Source organism: Dendrobates tinctorius, unplaced genomic scaffold (assembly GCF_039654945.1).
Source record: "Dendrobates tinctorius isolate UK_male_01 unplaced genomic scaffold, ASM3965494v1 ptg000071l, whole genome shotgun sequence".
Classification (NCBI taxonomy): Eukaryota; Metazoa; Chordata; class Amphibia; order Anura; family Dendrobatidae; genus Dendrobates; species Dendrobates tinctorius.
The window spans coordinates 17,329,642-17,348,116 of NW_027361739.1; the positions used below are offsets into that span (position 1 = coordinate 17,329,642).

At 47.1% G+C, this 18,475-nt stretch overlaps 1 protein-coding gene and 1 long non-coding RNA gene across 2 annotated transcripts in view; both read left to right on the forward strand.

Moving 5' to 3' along the window:
• The window catches only part of LOC141096123 (uncharacterized), a 129,637-nt gene extending 127,228 nt beyond the window's left edge, over nt 1-2,409 (forward strand). The window contains exon 2 of the long non-coding RNA XR_012233592.1: nt 1,653-2,409. This is a non-coding gene — a long non-coding RNA (uncharacterized lncRNA). The remainder of the gene's footprint in view (nt 1-1,652) is intronic.
• Nucleotides 1-18,475, forward strand: part of GNAS (GNAS complex locus) — a 301,279-nt gene that overhangs the window by 145,883 nt on the left and 136,921 nt on the right. The gene's annotated exons all lie outside the window — the stretch shown is intronic.

Genomic DNA, 18,475 nt, shown 5'->3' on the forward strand with positions numbered 1-18,475 from the left:
GACTTTACAGCGATATTGCTATGTGTAACGGGGGCTTTAGTGGGCCGAACTCACTTTGTGAAACCTTACAGATGTAAATGAAAAACAATTAATCTCTTATCAGTTCTGTAATGCTGCCTGGGTCCCCTTCCCGTATGGCGTATTACCACTTCTTCCACCAAGACAGCATATAACTTAAGCCCAAGCACTTTGGTTAGTGATCGTCTGCAGTGGTCACATATCTGTACAGCCAGAAAGGGATGTACATCTTGTTTCTGTTATACAGAGTCATGATAGCTGCTGCGAATCATTGACTACATTGCTAAAGTGGTGACCATTGCTGTGGCCAGAAAATGATCAGTCGCCTGTCTGGTCAGAAGAAGTGCAGAGACCGGCGGGGTACCCTGGCAGCATCAGAAGAGGAATGAATGGGGATTAGTATGATTTCATTTTTTATTTGAACGCAAGCAGTTCATGAAAAGAATTTTAAGGGGTGGACAAAACCTTTAAGCTGGAGTCAGAACGAAGATACAAATAGCAAGTTGAACTTCAAAAGTAATATAGTCACCAAGGTCTCCTTACCAGCTGCATGCAATGGTCAGTGCAATTGTGAACAGAGGCCTGAATTGAATAATATAACGTATAACATACTTTCTTTAAAGCTTTATTTAAGCCCATGTGTAAAGACAGCATAGAATGTGAGGTTGTTCAGACACATGGTGGTCCGCTCTGCAGTCAGGCTTCATGTGTATGGACCATTGTGATGTTTGGAGTAAGGCTGGTTGCTCTGTGATGCCCACCCTCCGATGTATTGCTGTTGTAGTGTGGCATGATATCGCAGCGTGACTCACCGCACTCACAAGAGAGCGCCTTTATTAAGCTGGAGCTTGTGAATCACTTACGGGAAGACTGTCTATTACCTGTGGACAAATACCCATTGATAGAAACTGTAGAAGCGGCAGAGAACCACACAGGTTGTTCAGAAACTTGTTTCTCAGGAAAACAAAAATGTGCGGTCTAAACATATGTCTGTGTGGGAGAGCGGAGAGCGCGGCTTTTGTTATGCTAATATAATGTTGTGTTACTGTATCGTCAGGTTAACATACTGTAAAGAGGTTGTGCAGCGCCTGGCATTTCCGCCTTATGCGCTGAGACTGTTAGGCAACGGGCCGGACAGTCGCTGAGGCCACCGTCCGACACCCGGCAGGTCCCTGTCCCATTACTTAGAATAAGACACATACACGATACTTGACTAGACAACTGTTCCCTCCGTTGCCTGACATAGAAATTAAATATTCCGAACATCTTTAAGGCTACGGTCAGACGGCCGTAGATTCTGTCATCCTATAGAATCGGGCTGATTATGCAAATGACACTCCGATCAGACTCTGATTAGAGAATGACCAGAGTGTGAGCATAGAGTAATCTGATTCTCTAGGATGAGGAGAAGAGGGAGAAAAAAATGTCTCCATCTTCTCCATTCTGTGAGACTGTGGAAATAAGACTGCACTCAGATTTAATCCAAGTGCAGTCTGATGCTTTCAACTCACCCATAGACTTGGATGGATGAGCGGAGTCCGATCTCAGAGTGAAATCACACACAGTATGGTACACGGAGATTTATGCATCAGCATTTACCCCATTGAATAATATATATGTTTGTACTCATTCAGCTGCAGTTGACGTAGGTGTAAGGAGGAAGACCTGTACCGAGCTGGCTCTGGAACTGTTGAGGCTGCATCCCTTGCTGCCTGGGGGAAGAAATAGGGGACCGGACAGGCCCCATGACACAGGAAGAGGGGGCGTGGCTAACCTGGGCAGTGAGGAGAAGCGCGCGGAAACAGTGGGCTTTGGTGCAAACAAGCGGCACGCAGCAGGCGGAGAAGTGTGCTCCACCCCTTGAGCACCAGCACCACGCAGGGCTGCGTCCGTCCACTCCCGCCGCCACCAGCAGGAGTCTGAGAGAGCGAGGTGCCTTGTGCCCGGTAACTGCCAGAGAGCATGGTGCCGTGCGCTTCGTGACCGTGAGTACAGCGCACACGCTGCATAAAGAAAGCCAAGTACTGGACAGACATTTGCGGCCTACCTTGCCAGTTTATCCTTGCCCGCTCACGTTGGACCCTGACAGTGCTGTGGCCTTGTTTGCTTCAGCTACATCAATTCATAGGGTAGGGGGTACCGGAGACCGACCACTGCCGCCAGAAGACGGACCATCGTCCAAAGGCTTCCATCTGTGACCACTATCCCAGCTGTCGCCCGGACTACAACACCCAGCAGATCCTTGTCGGCTGAGGAATCTAAGGACACGATAAGTTTATTGAATGAACTGCTATCACTTTGTTATTGTTTGTCTGCCATTCATTTACAATTTAACTGTTTATCTCCCTGCGAGGAGTACCTTTACTGTACAATTAAATTGTTATCCCCTGCTCTGCGCCTCTGCGTTACTGCATCCCACAACCTGCTTACATAGACACAGACAGCAATATTGCTAAAATGTCCAGGAAAGTTAATTCAAACTTCATAAACCGCTCAGGATAGCAAAACCAAAGAACACCATTTTCCGGCATAAAGTGAAAACATAAAGTAAAAAGTGCATACAATACAGCAGGGCCGCCCGCTCAGGAAGTGTCTGGTTCTTTAGGCCTTAGGCCGGGGTCACACTAGAGAGGAATACGGACGAGTGAGAGGCGTTAAAAGCACGCATTAGACACGGACCAATGATTCTCTATGGGGCAGCTCCCATCAGCCGTATATTTCTCGTCCGTATTCTACGGTCCGTGCCAATTGCAGAATGCTGCGATTGTCAGCGTACTACACCCGTAGTATGCCAATGCAAGTCTATGGGTGCGCAAAAAATACGCATTACACACGGACCACACATGTGACTTGCGAGAAATACGCACCCAGTGTCCTTTAGAAAAGCCGACAATTCAGTGCGCTATACAGTAAAATCACACTGACAGGTTTTATAACACAAACGAAAGAATAGATATATACACATAGAATACATATATATATATATATATATATATATATACACACATGTCATTGAGACACATATATATATATTTATATTTCACAGAGTTCTTCATAGCAGAATAGCCGCTAATTCAATTGCCGGCTTTTGTCAAATTATTCCCCAACCCGCGGGAGCCCACACATTTTTTTACAACGAATTAACCCCTTAAATTAACACCTACACCTCCCAAATTTTACACATCAACCCTTATCTAATTACTAATGAAAGACCTACAAAAAAAAAACAGAAATGAAATGGTTTACTGTATGTAAACCATAACCATGTGTCATTTCATGTCGGGTTGGGGAATGATTTGACAAAAGCCGTCAATTGAATTAGCAGCTATTCTACTATGAAGAACTCTGTGAAATATAAATATATATATATATATATATGTCTCAATGACATGTATGTATATATATATATATATGTATTCTATGTGTCTATATCTATTCTTTCGTTTGTGTTATAAAACCTGTCATAGGGCTCCATTATATGTCCATTTTGCAAGCCGGCGAGAAAATCTCGCCATACGGATTACATACGGATGCTTACATGCGCAAAATACGCGACCACACCTTGCTTACGGATGACATACGGATCACTATTTAGGGGTCATTCATCCATATTACGCCGGTAAACTACGGACCGTATTTTGTGTCGGTTAGTGTGACCCCGGCCTTAATGTAAGGGGGTGAAGTGCAGGAAGAGTCGGGGGAGGGCTGCCTCCTCTGCTCCGTGCCCGGAACCATTGAGCAGGGTAGCAGGTTCCCCGGGAGACAGAGAAGGGGCTGGACACAGGAAGACAGCCGAGCAGAGAGCGGGAAAAGAGCGCGTGGTTTCCTCAGAGCAGCCGGGGCAGGAGTCAGGAGAGGACGCTGATGCAGACCAAGAGAGACAGAGCTCTCGTTCACAGGGCAAAGACCGAGATAATGCGCTCAGAGACTGCAGACTGTGAGTACGTGAGACCGTGTACTACGATGACAGCAAAGGTGCGCCCTGATCCCTGTGGACAGACTGAGACCCGCAGGGAAGCGGAGGCCTGTATAGAGACTGAGACCAGTAGAGAGACCGTAGCCCGTGACTACGTGAATCTGGAGTCTGCAGTGAAATATGAGGTGTGTCCTGACCCCCCGTGTAGAGACCGTGCCCAGTGCATAGACAGCAGCCTGTGCAGAAATGGCAGCTAGTGCAGAGACAGCAGCCTGTGTAGAGACAGAAACTGGCGCAGAGACAGCAGCACGTGCAGAGACAGTGATCCGTGCAGGATCCGTGACCCCTGCGGGGCTGGTGCCGAGCCCCTGATTCCTGCTGAGAGATCTAACATGGGACGGAGTGTTGTTTCCCCTGGGAGAGGCTGTTGTGACCCCAGCGGAGGATTGTAAAGACAACAGTGTACAGAGACTTCAGACGACAAGCGCCGCTGGTGATTCGGTTCCAACTTGGGAGAAGTCCGACTCTTCAATCAAGACCCCTTCGAACTGATAAGTTCCTTCATAAGAAAACTCCGGATAATACTGTTTAATTCTGGTTTTGCCTCTTTTGATTGTTTTCCTATTACCAATACTTGAACCATTATTTTGCCTGTATTAATCCTTGTAAATTAACCTCCCCTTCAACTGTTGGTCCGTCTGTTCCGTGGTGACATACTCAGCTCCTGCATTTTATTACATTAGCACAGACCAACACACAGGAGATCCACACATCTCCAGCTTCAGACACTGAATGAGACACTCGGCCTCCATTTTATCTGCCAAACCACATTCCTGGGGTTGGGATATGTGAGCAGTCATTCCCACCCATCTCTTATGACCGCTCATAAAACCCGACCCTGGAATGGCCTAATAGCTCTCTCAGCACTATATGTGCTGGAGCATGCTTCCAAGCTCACATCACCGCAGCTAATAGCTGCGATGACACAAATCTTCTCTCAAGGACTCGTCCGGCAGCCATCTTACAATATATAATATGTATATATATATTAGCCGGCTTTTGGTGTTTGGACCGCTAATTACATGGAGGCGATCAGCCTGTGGCACTGCTGAGGTGTTATGGAAGCCCAGGTTGCTTTGATAGCAACCTTCAGCTCGTCTGCAATGTTGGGTCTGGTGTCTCTCATCTTCTCTATGGGGTTACGGTCAGATGAGTTTCCATCTCCAATAAGCTTGTCGGCAGAGGGAAGCATGAAGTGCTATAAAATTTCCTGGTAGACGGCTGCGCTGACTTTGGTCTTGATAATACACAATGGACCTACACCAGCAGATGACATGGCTCCCCAAACCATCACTGATTGTGGAAACTTCACACTGCCAAAAGTACCAATACCTGGTTTAAAAACAACAGTATCACTGTGCTTGATTGGCAGCAAACTTGCCTGACCTTAACCCCATAGAGAATCTATGGTGTATAGTCAGGCTATGTGCACATGCTGCGGATTTGTATCTGAGGAACCGCAGGTAAAAATCCACAGCATGTGCACAGCAGATTGTAAATCACATAGATTTACATGCTACTGTACACTGTCTGCAGAACTGCTGCGGATCCGCAGCGGCCAAAACTGCAGCGTGTGCACATAGCCTAAAGAGGAAGATGAGACACCAGACCCAACAATGCAGATGAGCTGCTATCAAAGCAACCTGGGCTTCCATAACACCTCAGCAGTGCCACAGGCTGATCGCCTCCATGCCACGCCGCATTGATGCAGTAATTGATGGAAAAGGAGCCCCGACCAAGTATTGACTGCATTTACTGAACATACATTTCAGTAGGCCAACATTTTGGATTTTAAAATCATTTTTTCAAGCTGGTGTTATAAAGTATTCTAATTACTAAGATAATGACTTTTGGGTTTTCATTGGCTGTAAGCCATAATCATCAACATTAACAGAAATAAACACGTGAAATAGATCACTCTGTAATGACTCTATATAATGAGTTTCACTTTTTGCATTGAAGAACTGAAATAAATTAACCTTTTAATGATATTCTAATATATGAGATGCACCTTTAGATAGTTAAATAGATTGCAATGTTTCCAAATCTGATCGATCCACTGTCATTGCTCACAAGTTGCATGTAGACTTCATTGCATGTGATTTGTATGGGATTTTGCTGTGTTTCAACAGCAAAAACACAGCTTCAAATTAATTGCATGGCAGAAATTTGCACAAATGTTTTTGGTTGCGCTATCGGTCTGAGAATTGCTGTCACGCTCCATATGTCACCATGTATCTCCAGCCTGTAGAGGACTGCCTGAAAAAGCTGAGCGCCTGCTCCTGCAATCCCATAGAAAATGAATGAAAAGGAGGTTGAGAATGCACCTCTGATCCAGGGCTCCGCTATGGATGGGGGATAACTTTCAATTTGGGGAATATCCTTCTATATAACAATCTTATACTGCAGGTCCAGCGTTAGTGACTTGCTCCATTTTCTATGGTGTACTATGACTGGCACCGTTACTTTGCAGTATGAAGACCAGAATGACATCAGCATGGGGTTTTATGTTGGTTTCCTCTAGATTCTCTAGTTTCTTCACTCAGTAGAAAAACCTAGGCTGTTTCCTAAAAAGTGACTCTAGGTTGTATGTGTTCCAGATAGGGAAATCCCATTGTAAGCCACATTAAGCACAGGGACTGTGTGAATTGGGATAATGTCTGTACAGCGCAGTATAACATACTGGTGCTATACAAGCAACAAGAATTTTACAGCAAGCTCTTTTTTATATCTTGTAATAAATTATCTCCTTGTAATCCTAAATGTTTGCCTACAATCCCCATACATCTTGCTCCTGCAGCATACCGACCATATAACAAATAGTAAATGGTTGCTATAACCTCAGACACCCTCTACATTGCCCATGACCTTGGTCCCACTTCTAGTTCATTAGCCCTGTTATCATTTCTGTACTCATGAGATTTATGTGCAGCCTTTGTCCTAGAAAATGTGCGCCCTACAACGCTCCATTAGGAGTCATGTATGAACAATCAGCACCTATCGCCTCTCTGTAGGGACACACAAACTGCACTGTTGACGCTCTGTGTATTAGAGCTCATGCTCAGTACCAGTTCTATGTATTAAACCAAATATTCAGTAATGGTTATTTATGAGTTCTCTGTATTGAACCACCTGTATAGGGCCGGTTCTATACGGTCCTATTTATTATAGCACGTTCATTACTAGTTCTGTGTATCAGACCACATGTTCAGAACCAGTTCTGTATCGTTTTGTGTATTTGACATGTTCAGGACCAGTTCTGTATATTAGACCACATGTTCGGGACCAGTTCGAATGAGTTCTGTGTATTAGACCACATGTTCAGGACCATTCCTGTATGCATTCTGTGTTAGGGCAGCACAGTGGGTTCGAATCCCACCAAGGACAACATCTGCAAGGAGTTTGTATGTTCTCCCTGTGTTTGCGTGGGTTTCCTCCGGGTTCTCCGGTTCCCTCCCACACTCCAAAGCCATACTGATAGGGAATTTAGATTGTGAGCCCCATCGGGGACAGTGATGAAAATGTGTGCAAAACTGTAAAGCGCTGCAGAATATGTTAGCGCTATATAAAAATAAAGATTATTAAAAATAAAGATTATTATTAGACCACATGTTCAGGACCAGTTCTGTATGAGTTCTGTGTATTAGACCACATGTTCAGGACCAGTCATGTATGCGTTCTGTGTATTAGACCACATGTTCGGGACCAGTTCGAATGAGTTCTGTGTATTAGACCACATGTTCAGGACCAGTCCTGTATGCATTCTGTGTACTAGACCACATGTTCAGGACCAGTTCTGTATGAGTTCTGTGTATTATACCAAATGTTCAGGACCAGTTCTGTATGAGTTCTGTGTATCCAGCGACAGATTCCGTCTTTTAAAACTGAGCATGCCCGGAAAATATATTTTCCTTTAATTTAACCCCCACAGCTGCATTTTCCATTCTAGCACCTAAAAAAAAATTCTCTCTCTCGCTCTCTATGATGGTGGTCTCTGCCGGATGAAGATGAAGGACTTCAACTAGAGATGTCACCAGTGAGTCAGTGTATTACCTGTACACTGACACTATACACTGTATACAGATGTCCTGTGTATGTATGATGTCACTGGTGATCACTGTATTACCTGTAGACTGACACTATACACAGAGCTCCATTGTATAGTGTCATCGGTGATCCCTGTATTACCTGTACACTGACACTATAATCAGAGCTCCTGTGTATAATGTCCCTGGTGATCCCTGTATTACCTGTACACTGAGACTATATATTATTATTATTATTATTATTATTATTATTATTATTATTTATTTATTTATATAGCAACATTGGTTCCATGGTGCTGTACATGAGAAGGGGTTACATACAAATTACAGATATCACTTACAGTAAACAAACTAACAATGACAGACTGATACAGAGGGGAGAGAGGACCCTGCCCTTTCGGGCTTACATGCTACAGGATGGTGGGGAAGGAGACAGTAGGTTGGTGGGTTGCAGCAGTTCCGGTGTTGGTTGAGGTGATATCACCAGTAGTGGTGAGAGGGAAGGATTTAGCGGGGTCATTGCAGGCTGTAGGCTTTCTTGAAGAGGTGGGTTTTCAGGTTCCGTCTGAAGCTTCCAAATGTGGTTGATAGTCGGACTTGTTGGGGCAAAGAATTCCAGAGAATAGGGGCTATTCGGGAGAAGTCTTGAAGGCGGTTGGGTGAGGAACGAATAAGTGTGGAGGAGAGAAGGAGGTCTTGGGAGGACCGGAGATTACGTGAGGGAAGGTATCGGGAGATTAGTTCAGAGACATATGGGGGAGACAGGTTATAGATGGCCTTGTAGGTCAGAATTAGTAATTTGAACTGGATACGCTGAGGGAATGGGAGCCAGTGAAGAGATTTGCAGAGGGGAGAAGTGGAGGAGTAGCGAGGAGAGAGATGAATTAGTCGGGCGACAGAGTTAAGGATGGACTGGAGATGTGCGAGGGTGTTAGCAGGGAGACCACAGAAAAGGATGTTGCAGTAGTCGAGGCGGGAGATGATGAGGGCATGCACAAGCATTTTAGTAGATTGAGGGTTGAGGAAAGGACGGATTCTGGAAATATTTTTGAGCTGGAGGCGACAGGAGGTAGAAAGAGCTTGGATGTGCGGTTTGAAGGACAGGGCAGAGTCAAAGGTTACTCCGAGGCAGCGGACTTCTGGTACTGGGGAAAGTGTGATGTCATTAATTGTTATAGCTAGGTCGGGTAAAGAAGATCTGTGAGATGGAGGAAAGATGATGAGTTCAGATTTGTCTACATTGAGTTTGAGGAAGCGAGAGGAGAAGAAGGAGGATATGGCTGATAGACACTCTGGGATTCTGGACAGCAGAGAGGTGACGTCTGGGCCAGAGAGGTAGATCTGAGTGTCATCAGCATAAAGGTGGTAGTGGAATCCGTGGGACTTTATGAGTTTCCCCAGACCAAGTGTATAGATTGAGAAGAGTAGGGGTCCTAAAACAGAGCCTTGGGGGACTCCAAAAGAGAGAGGGTGGGATGAGGAGGTGGTGTGGGAGTGGAAGATGCTGAATGTGCGGTTGGAAAGGTATGAGGAGATCCAGGATAGGGCAAGGCCTTTGATGCCGAAGGAGGAGAGGATCTGTAGTAGGAGGCAGTGGTCAAATGTGTCAAATGCAACGGACAGGTCTAGAAGCAGGAGTATGGAGTATTGTCCATTTGATTTGGCTGTAAGTAGGTCGTTAGTAATTTTGGTCAGGGCTGTCTCGGTGGAGTGATGGGGGCGGAAACCAGATTGTAGATTGTCAAAGAGCAAGTTAGATGATAGGTGGGAGGAAAGTTCAGCGTGGACATGCTGTTCCAGGAGTTTGGAAGCAATGATATTGGCCGATAGCTGGACATAGCGGTTGGGTCGAGGGTTGGCTTTTTAAGGATAGGCGTGATTGTGGCATGCTTGAAAGCAGAAGGGAAGGTACCGGAAGTTAGTGATAGGTTGAAGAGGTGGGTTAGGGATGGGATAAGTGTGGTGGTGAGGTTGGGGAGGAGGTGGGATGGGATGGGGTCAAGTGCACAGGTTGTGAGGTGCGATTTGGAGAAGAGGCGATAAAGCTCCCCTTCAGTGATGGAGAGTGAGGTTATGGGGTTTGGGCATTGGTCTGGAATACAAAGGGGTTGTGGTGGTTGGGTGATGAATACTTGCCTTGTTTGGTCAATCTTGTTTTTGAAGTGTGTGAAAAAGTCCTCGGCAGAGATGAGGGAGGTTGGAGGAGGCAGTGGAGGGCGGAGGAGGGAGTTAAAAGTTTTGAATAACTGTTTTGGGTTGTAAGATAGGGAAGATACGAGGGTTGTGAAGTAGGCCTGTTTAGCAGAGGTGTGGGCAGATTTGAAATCGAGTGTTGCCTGTTTGAATGTGGTGAAGTCGACTGGCGAATTTGTTTTCTTCCAGCGCCGCTCTGCAATCCTGGATACTTGCCGGAGCTTTTTAGTGGTGTTATTGTGCCAGGGTTGTCTGTTGCTACGTCGCATTCTGTCATGAACGAGAGGGGCAACCGTGTCAATAGCTGATGCGAGAGTGGCATTGTAGAAAGCAGTGGCACTGTCTGTGTCATGGAGTGAGGATATGGATGCCAGTGGTAGAATAGAGTCAGAGAGCACGTGGGTGTCTAGGTGTGCAAGGTTTCTGCGGGGGTGTGCATGTTGCTGGACATGGGTGCCAGGTGAGGAGGACAGGGATGAGAAAGTGAGTAGATGATGGTCAGACAGAGGGAGAGGGGAGTTGGTGAAGTTAGAAAGAGAGCAGAGACGGGTGAAGACCAGGTCTAATGTGTGTCCATCTGTGTGGGTGGCTGCGGAGGACCACTGAGTAAGTCCAAATGATGAAGTACGGGACAGGAGTTTGGAGGCTGCTGACTGAAGGGTATCAGTGGGGATGTTGAAGTCACCCATGATGATAGTGGGGGTGTCGGTTGAAAGAAAATGAAGAAGCCAGGTAGAGAATTGGTCAATGAAGGCAGTGGTCGGGCCTGGAGGTCGGTATATGATGGCCACTTGGAGGTTGGAGGGAGAGTAGATGTGGACAGAGTGAACTTCAATAGAGGGGAGGTTTAGGGAGGGAAGAGGTGGGATTGGGTTGAAGGTGCAGTTGGAAGAAAGGAGAAGACCCACTCCTCCACCGTGTCTGTTTCCAGGGCGAGGAGTGTGGGTAAAGTGGAGGACGCCGTAACACAGCGCAGCAGGGGAGGCGGTGTCAGAGGGTGTCAGCCATGTTTCTGTGAGGCCGAGGAAGGCAAGATTGTGAGAGAGAAAGAGGTCATGAATCACATGGAGCTTATTGCATATGGAGCGGGCATTTCAAAGTGCACCCAAGAGAGGGAGCAGGGGGTTGGGTGTCAATGGCACACGTTTTAAGTTGGAAAGATTGTGGTAGTTCTTATTAAAAAGGGAGCGGTAGGAAGGGGAAGTAGTGGGGGGTGAGAGCTGTGGGGGTCCAGGATTGGGAGATATGTCTCCAGCAGTGAGGAGAAGCAGAGAAAGGGAGAGCAGAAGGGAGAAGGAGAGTGGGCAGCTTGTTTTATGTTTCATTCAGACAGATTTGAGGTTGAGGAGCAGTTCAGCAGAGGAGGTCAGGTGGGGAGGAAAGAGGGAAGGGGAGATGATTATTTGGTTAGAGGGTGCTAGGGTTTGGGGAGAGCGAAGGAGAGTGAGGACTAAAGGAGCAAACACTGTGAGGGCATATGTAAACATGGTGAAGAAATAAGATAGGTTAAGAGAAGCTAGGTGCAAGTAATAAGAAGGGCTTACTCAGTAGACATACCCAAAAGAGACAGGTAGATAGTGTGGGGTCCTGACTCCTGCCGAGACTAACTGCCGTGGTAATAACTGCATTTTCGAGATACTTTTGCTGCCGTGATACTTATGCTGCAGGGAGACACGTGCCTGACACGCACACGTGCCCCCCTAGAAGGCATCTGAATATATAAGACTGATAAACACCTTTGCGGTAACCCAATCCTAACTCAAGGAGGTTCCACACCATGGCACATGTAAAAATTATCTTTATTAATGACAATACATTACAAAACTTAAAAAAGAAGGTGCTAGACCATATAGAGAGACAACATAATCATAGAAGCATCATAAAAAGTACATTTCACTACGCTAGTGCATTATCATGTATGGAAAAGACGTATTTAGGGATCAGCATGATTCTACTGTCTTTCATTTGAATAAGCTGGCTATCCGCAAAAATATCCCACTATACAGGGGCAACAGAACCTCCTGAATTCCTTCAGTCAGATACCCATGCTACATTCCCTCAAACCACGTATCATGCAATGAACATGAATATCGTAACATACCATGCACTCAAGATGCTTCTTGGATCGTCCCTCATACCCCGACGCGCGTTATGCTGTGCTTCATCAAGGAGGTGTGTCATGGTAGGGGGCTAACCCACTTAAGTATTAATCCTATTCCCGTGATTGGTCAATGATAACAAGTGGCACCTGATTTAAAAACACTAGTTCCGCTCTTTACACACACATCGCGCCTGCGCGCGTACACATCAAGGGCCTGCCTACATGAACTTATCAACGTGAGCACCAACTGCGCCTGCGCGCACGAACTCATACAACCCGGTCACATGGTTCCCTTCAGCCAATGGAATTACACTCAGAAATCACATGGTACAAACCGGAAAGGTCCTGTTCCCAAGTATGTACTCCACCTACTCCGACCACATGACTCACTTTAGCCAATAATAATACATCAAATGATCACATGGTCCACATAAAATAGGTCCTATTCCCATATATGTTAAATAGTGTAAATCATTGCGCCTGCGTATTTTAATTCAAGCGGCACATTAAACATATATATGAATGGTCAGGAGAATATTCCCATACGCATTAGGAACAGCCCACTACATCCATAAACTACAAAATCCCACATTGATCTAAATGGCATAATCGGCGCATGTTCGAGATTGATTGAGATACGTCAACCAACGGGAGAAATACCCAGCGGTCATGTGGTCCATATACAGCCAGGTACATAACTGTCCCAATCGTCATGGAAACACCATTGACACGCCGCACATTCCTCAGGACAACTCAAAATCTCGGCATGCGCACCGCCTCCATCAATGACCAAAACTCTTTGCTATAGAGGGGGATATAACACATCTTTTGAGTGGACATGTTGGTAGATAGTATCATAAAGTGCTCCTAACTAGAGTTGAGCGACTTTTGGTTTTTTAGGGTCGTGTTTCGTTTCGTGAAACCCGACTTTTCCAAAAGTCGGGTCGAGCAAGATCGTCCGATTATAGGGAAAAGTCGGGGTCGTCCCGAAACACGAAACCCAATGTAAGTCAATGGGGAATAAAAGTCGGCAGTGAGAGGAGGACAGGAAACACACCTACAGTGCCCATTTGAATGCCAAAAGCATCAATTCTTCTTTCTTAAGCTTGTCAACCTTAATTAACTTCATAATACAAGTTACGCACTGAAAAATGGGGGTTATTTGGCTACAAACTGTGGGGGGGGAGGGCTGGCTCCAGGTTTTCATGTGCCCTGGGCGAAAGAGCGCCCCTTTAACACATACCACAACTCATCATGCTCCGATACGGCAGAGAAATAGCGGTATAGTACAATGAAAAATACCTCACTTTTTACATCTCATGACGAGGCCCATCTATTTCTCCATACAGAATCATTGGTCCCATATAATGTTTGAAACAGTATATGATGAGCTCCACATAATGCTACAGTATATGTTGGTCCCCATGGATGAAGCTCCACTGTCTTATGGGCCCAAATAATGCTCCAAACATAATGGGCCCCATTTCTAATGCTCTAGTGTATAATGGGCCCTGTAAATGCTGCTCCAGTGTCTGATGTCCACCTTTGGAATGTTCCAGTGTATGGTGGGCCCCATCTATCATTCTCCAGAGTATAGTGCTCCCCAAAAATTGCTGTCCCAACATTGAAAACAATCAAATAAGTCTCCTCGCTAGGGAATCCCTGTACTTGTCTGGACAGGTGCTGTAGCTTGCTTAACAGCTCGCCAGCCGTTCTCACGCCCAGTATGGATTACACGTGATTGCACAAAGGTTAGAAAGGGTACCGTATCCCTGGATAACATGTATGGATAGCGTACACATTCAAAATATATGTCTCAGGAGGCAGGCTCAGACGGTGTTAGGCCCAGTATGGATTGCACGTGATTGCACAAAGGTTAGAAAGGGTACCGTATCCCCGGATAACATGTATGGATAGCGTAAACATTCAAAATATATGTCTATACAGCATGAGGCAGGCTCAGACGGTGTTAGGCCCAGTATGGATTTCACGTGATTGCACAAAGGTTAGAAAGGGTACCGTATCCCCGGATAACATGTATGGATAGCGTACACATTCAAAATATATGTCTATACAGCATGAGGCAGGCTCAGACGGTGTTAGGCCCAGTATGGATTGCACGTGATTGCACAAAGGTTAGAAAGGGTACCGTATCCCTGGATAACATGTATGGATAGCGTACACATTCAAAATATATGTCTATACAGCATGAGGCAGGCTCAGACGGTGTTAGGCCCAGTATGGATTGCACGTGATTGCACAAAGGTTAGAAAGGGTACCGTATCCCTGGATAACATGTATGGATAGCGTACACATTCAAAATATATGTCTATACAGCATGAGGCAGGCTCAGACGGTGTTAGGCCCAGTATGGATTGCACATGATTGCACAAAGGTTAGAAAGGGTACCGTATCCCTGGATAACATGTATGGATAGCGTACACATTCAAAATATATGTCTCAGGAGGCAGGCTCAGACGGTGTTAGGCCCAGTATGGATAGCACGTGATTGCACAAAGGTTAGAAAGGGTACCGTATCCCTGGATAACAAGTATGGATAGCGTACACATTCAAAATATATGTCTCAGGAGGCAGGCTCAGACGGTGTTAGGCCCAGTATGGATTGCACGTGATTGCACAAAGGTTAAAAAGGGTACCGTATCCCTGGATAACATGTATGGATAGCGTACACATTCAAAATATATGTCTCAGGAGGCAGGCTCAGACGGTGTCAGGCACAGTATGGATTTGACGGCCCAGATTACACAGCGGAGGAGCAGGGAGAGGTAAAGATTGCAAATGCTGGGGCCCTGCCCAAGCAAGGGGGGCCCACTCGTGGGCGTCGGTACTGGCACTGGGCCCCTCATAGTACAGCGGTGTGTCTGACGGCGGGTGTGCACCACCACCGTCAGAGACACTTGATTGCACTATGAGGGACCCTGTGCCAGTGCCCGCGCCCAAGAGTCGGCCTACCCACCTGTCCAGGGCAACGGCACTCGCACGGTGTCGTGCGGTAGGTGGTGACCCCGGCCATGGGGGGGAGGCAGCACAGTTAGGGAGTTTTAGAAAGTGGCATATGTTGATGTTGGACATTCAGCTGATGCAAAAGGCGAAATAGGTGAAGTACCAGGAAGAGGTGGACCAAAGCAAGCCATTTTTCTGTCACCCTATGTGTCATCAGGGGAAGGTGGGACAAAATCCTTGGAAACCCATGCGTGGTTCATTTTAATGGTTAGATCATCCACATTTTGGGTTGACAGACGGGTCCTTTTTTCTGTCAGGATTGATCCAGCTGCACTGAAGACTCTTTCCGATAGCACACTTGCAGCTGGGCAAGCGAGCTCCTGTAAGGCATATTGGGCCAATTCAGGCCAGGTGTCCAGTTTAGCGGCCCAATAATCAAAGGGGAATGACCTGTGTGGGAGAACATCGATATGGGAGGAAAAGTAGTTTGTTACCATAGTTGACAACTGCTGTCTCCTGTCACTTTCCATCGATGCAGTATTACCAGTTGTGTGAGCGGTATTTGAAAAATCAGTCCACAACATTGTCATGAAACCCCTGTCTCCAACGCCACTTCTGCTGTGTGCACCACGAACACCTCTGCCAAGCTGCCCCCGGCCCGTACGGCTCGTGTGAGAACCATCACCGCTGCTGTGTGCTGGGAATGCCTCAAGCAACCGATTTACCAGAGTTGCTTGTTTATTAGCCAATATTAGGTCAAGGTACTCCTGTGGCATGATGTTTTGTAATTTGCCTTTATAGCGTGGATCCAGGATGCTGGCCAACCAGTAGTCGTCATCGTTCATCATTTTGGCAATGCGGGGGTCCCTTTTTAGGATCTGCAAGGCATAATCTGACATGTGGGCCAATGTTCCCGGTGTCAATGATGCACTGCGAGTGCTGGGTGGAGGAGCACTTTCTGGCAAATCCACATCCCTCCAGTCACGCACAAACCCTGTACCAGACCTTGCCACGCCAACATTTTCACTTGCCCCACGAGATGCATCCTCCTCCCCTAAGTAATCATCCCCATCATCCTCCTCCTCCTCCTCTTCTTCCTCCACCTCGTCCAGGAGAGGTCCCTGAGCAGACAATGGCTGAATGTCATCAAGGATTCCCTCCTTCTCTTCCTCCTCATCAACATTGGCTGCAGACGCCTGCTCCTTAAGGTGCGTCAAAGTTTGCATGAGCAGACGCATAAGTGGGATGCTCATGCTTAGGATGGCGTCGTCTGCGCTTACCAGCCGTGTGCATTCCTCAAAACACTGAAGGACTTTACAAAGGTCTTTCAGCTTCGACCACTGCACACCTGTCAACTCCATGTCTGCTCTCAAAGTGCCTGGCCGTGTATCCTCCCACAAATGCATTATGGCCTGCCTCTGCTCGCACAGCCGCTCCACCATGTGCAGGGTGGAGTTCCACCTTGTTGCAATGTCGATAATGAGGCGGTGGTTGGGAAGGTGGAGCAATCGCTGCAGCTTCTGCATACGAACGGAGTGTACAGGCGACCGGCGGATGTGCGCGCACAGTCTTCGCACCTTCTGGAGCAGGGCTGTTAACTCCGGATAATTTTTGAGGAAGCACTGCACCACCAGGTTCAAGGTGTGAGCCAAGCAAGGTATGTGGCTGAGTTTTGAAAGGGCTATGGCTGCCACAAAATTACGGCCGTTATCACTAACTACCTTGCCTGCCTCAAGATGTACACTGCCCAGCCATGACTCAGTTTGTCGCTTCAAGTACTCGGCCAGCACCTCGGCGGTGTCTGTCGCCCAAACACATCATCTGCAACACAGCCTGCTGACGCTTTCCACTAGCTGCTCGATAGGGGGACACATCGTGTGCAACAGTGGCAGCTGCAGATGGAGTGCTCGTACGACTGCGCTCTGTGGACGAGCTTTCGCTTCTGGAGGAGGTGGAGGAGGAGGAGGGTCGAACGCCTACAGCCAACTGTTTCCTATACCGTGGGCTAGGCAGCACTGTCCCACCACCGCTGTCCCCTGTGGACCCTGCATCCACCACATTAACCCAGTGCGCAGTGATGGACACGTAACGGCCCTGGCCATGCCGACTGGACCATGCATCAGTTGTGAGGTGCACCTTTCCGCTCACTGACTGCTTGAGTGCATGGACAATGCGGTCTTTCACATGATGGTGGAGGGCTGGGATGGCTTTGCGAGAGAAGAAGTGGCGACTGGGTAGGTCATAGCGTGGTACTGCATAGGCCATGAGTTCGCGGAAAGCTGTGCTTTCCACCAACCGAAAGGGCATCATCTCAAACGAGATTAGTTTGGCAATGTGGGCGTTCAAACCCAGTGTACGCGGATGAGAGACTGAGTACTTTCTTGACCTACTCATAGTGTCTGGGAGGGTGAGCTGGACTTGAGAGCTGCATATGGTGGAAGTAGCGGTGGACAGGGCGGACTGAGAGTGGGTTGATGATGGTGATGGAGTTGGTGTTCTTTCTGATGGCCTAGAATCAGTCTTTCGTTGATATAACAGTGGGATTCCCTGACTGCTGTGGCCTTGCAACGACACCTCAACATTTGCTGCTGTGCTAACCGGTGGGCTTACAGTGGGGGAAACAATGTAGCGTTGCTGACTACCTTCGTTGTGATCAGTTGCACATGTGGCACTTGAGGTTTGGTGTTGTGTCCACGCTTGCAAGTGCATGCTGGTTAAATGTCTAAACATGCAACTGGTATTCAAATTTTTCAGATTTTTCCCTCGGCTAAAGGTCTTTGCGCACTTCTTACAGATAACCTTGGCCTGATCATGAGGTTTTTGTTCAAAAAAGTGCCACACTGCACTCTTCCTACTTTGGCAGACATTTTGCGGCCTAGCACGCTGTGATCTTTTGACCCTCTGGACAAGCTGTCCAGCAACTCTTTTGATGTTTGGAACCTGTCTTTGGAGTGCTCCGGGCCTGCCAGATAACAGCTGTTGCGATGTCGATGTCTGCTGTGGATGCTCCTCATATGAGCTATTGGAAGCAGCACCCTCTTCCCCCAATGGATGCCAATCTGGGTCAACAACTGGGTCATCCATCACCTCCTCTTCTATGTCATGTGCACCTTCCTCTGTGTCACCGTGTATGGTGGTATAGTGTGCGGGAAGGGGCACCTGAGTCTCATCAGGGTC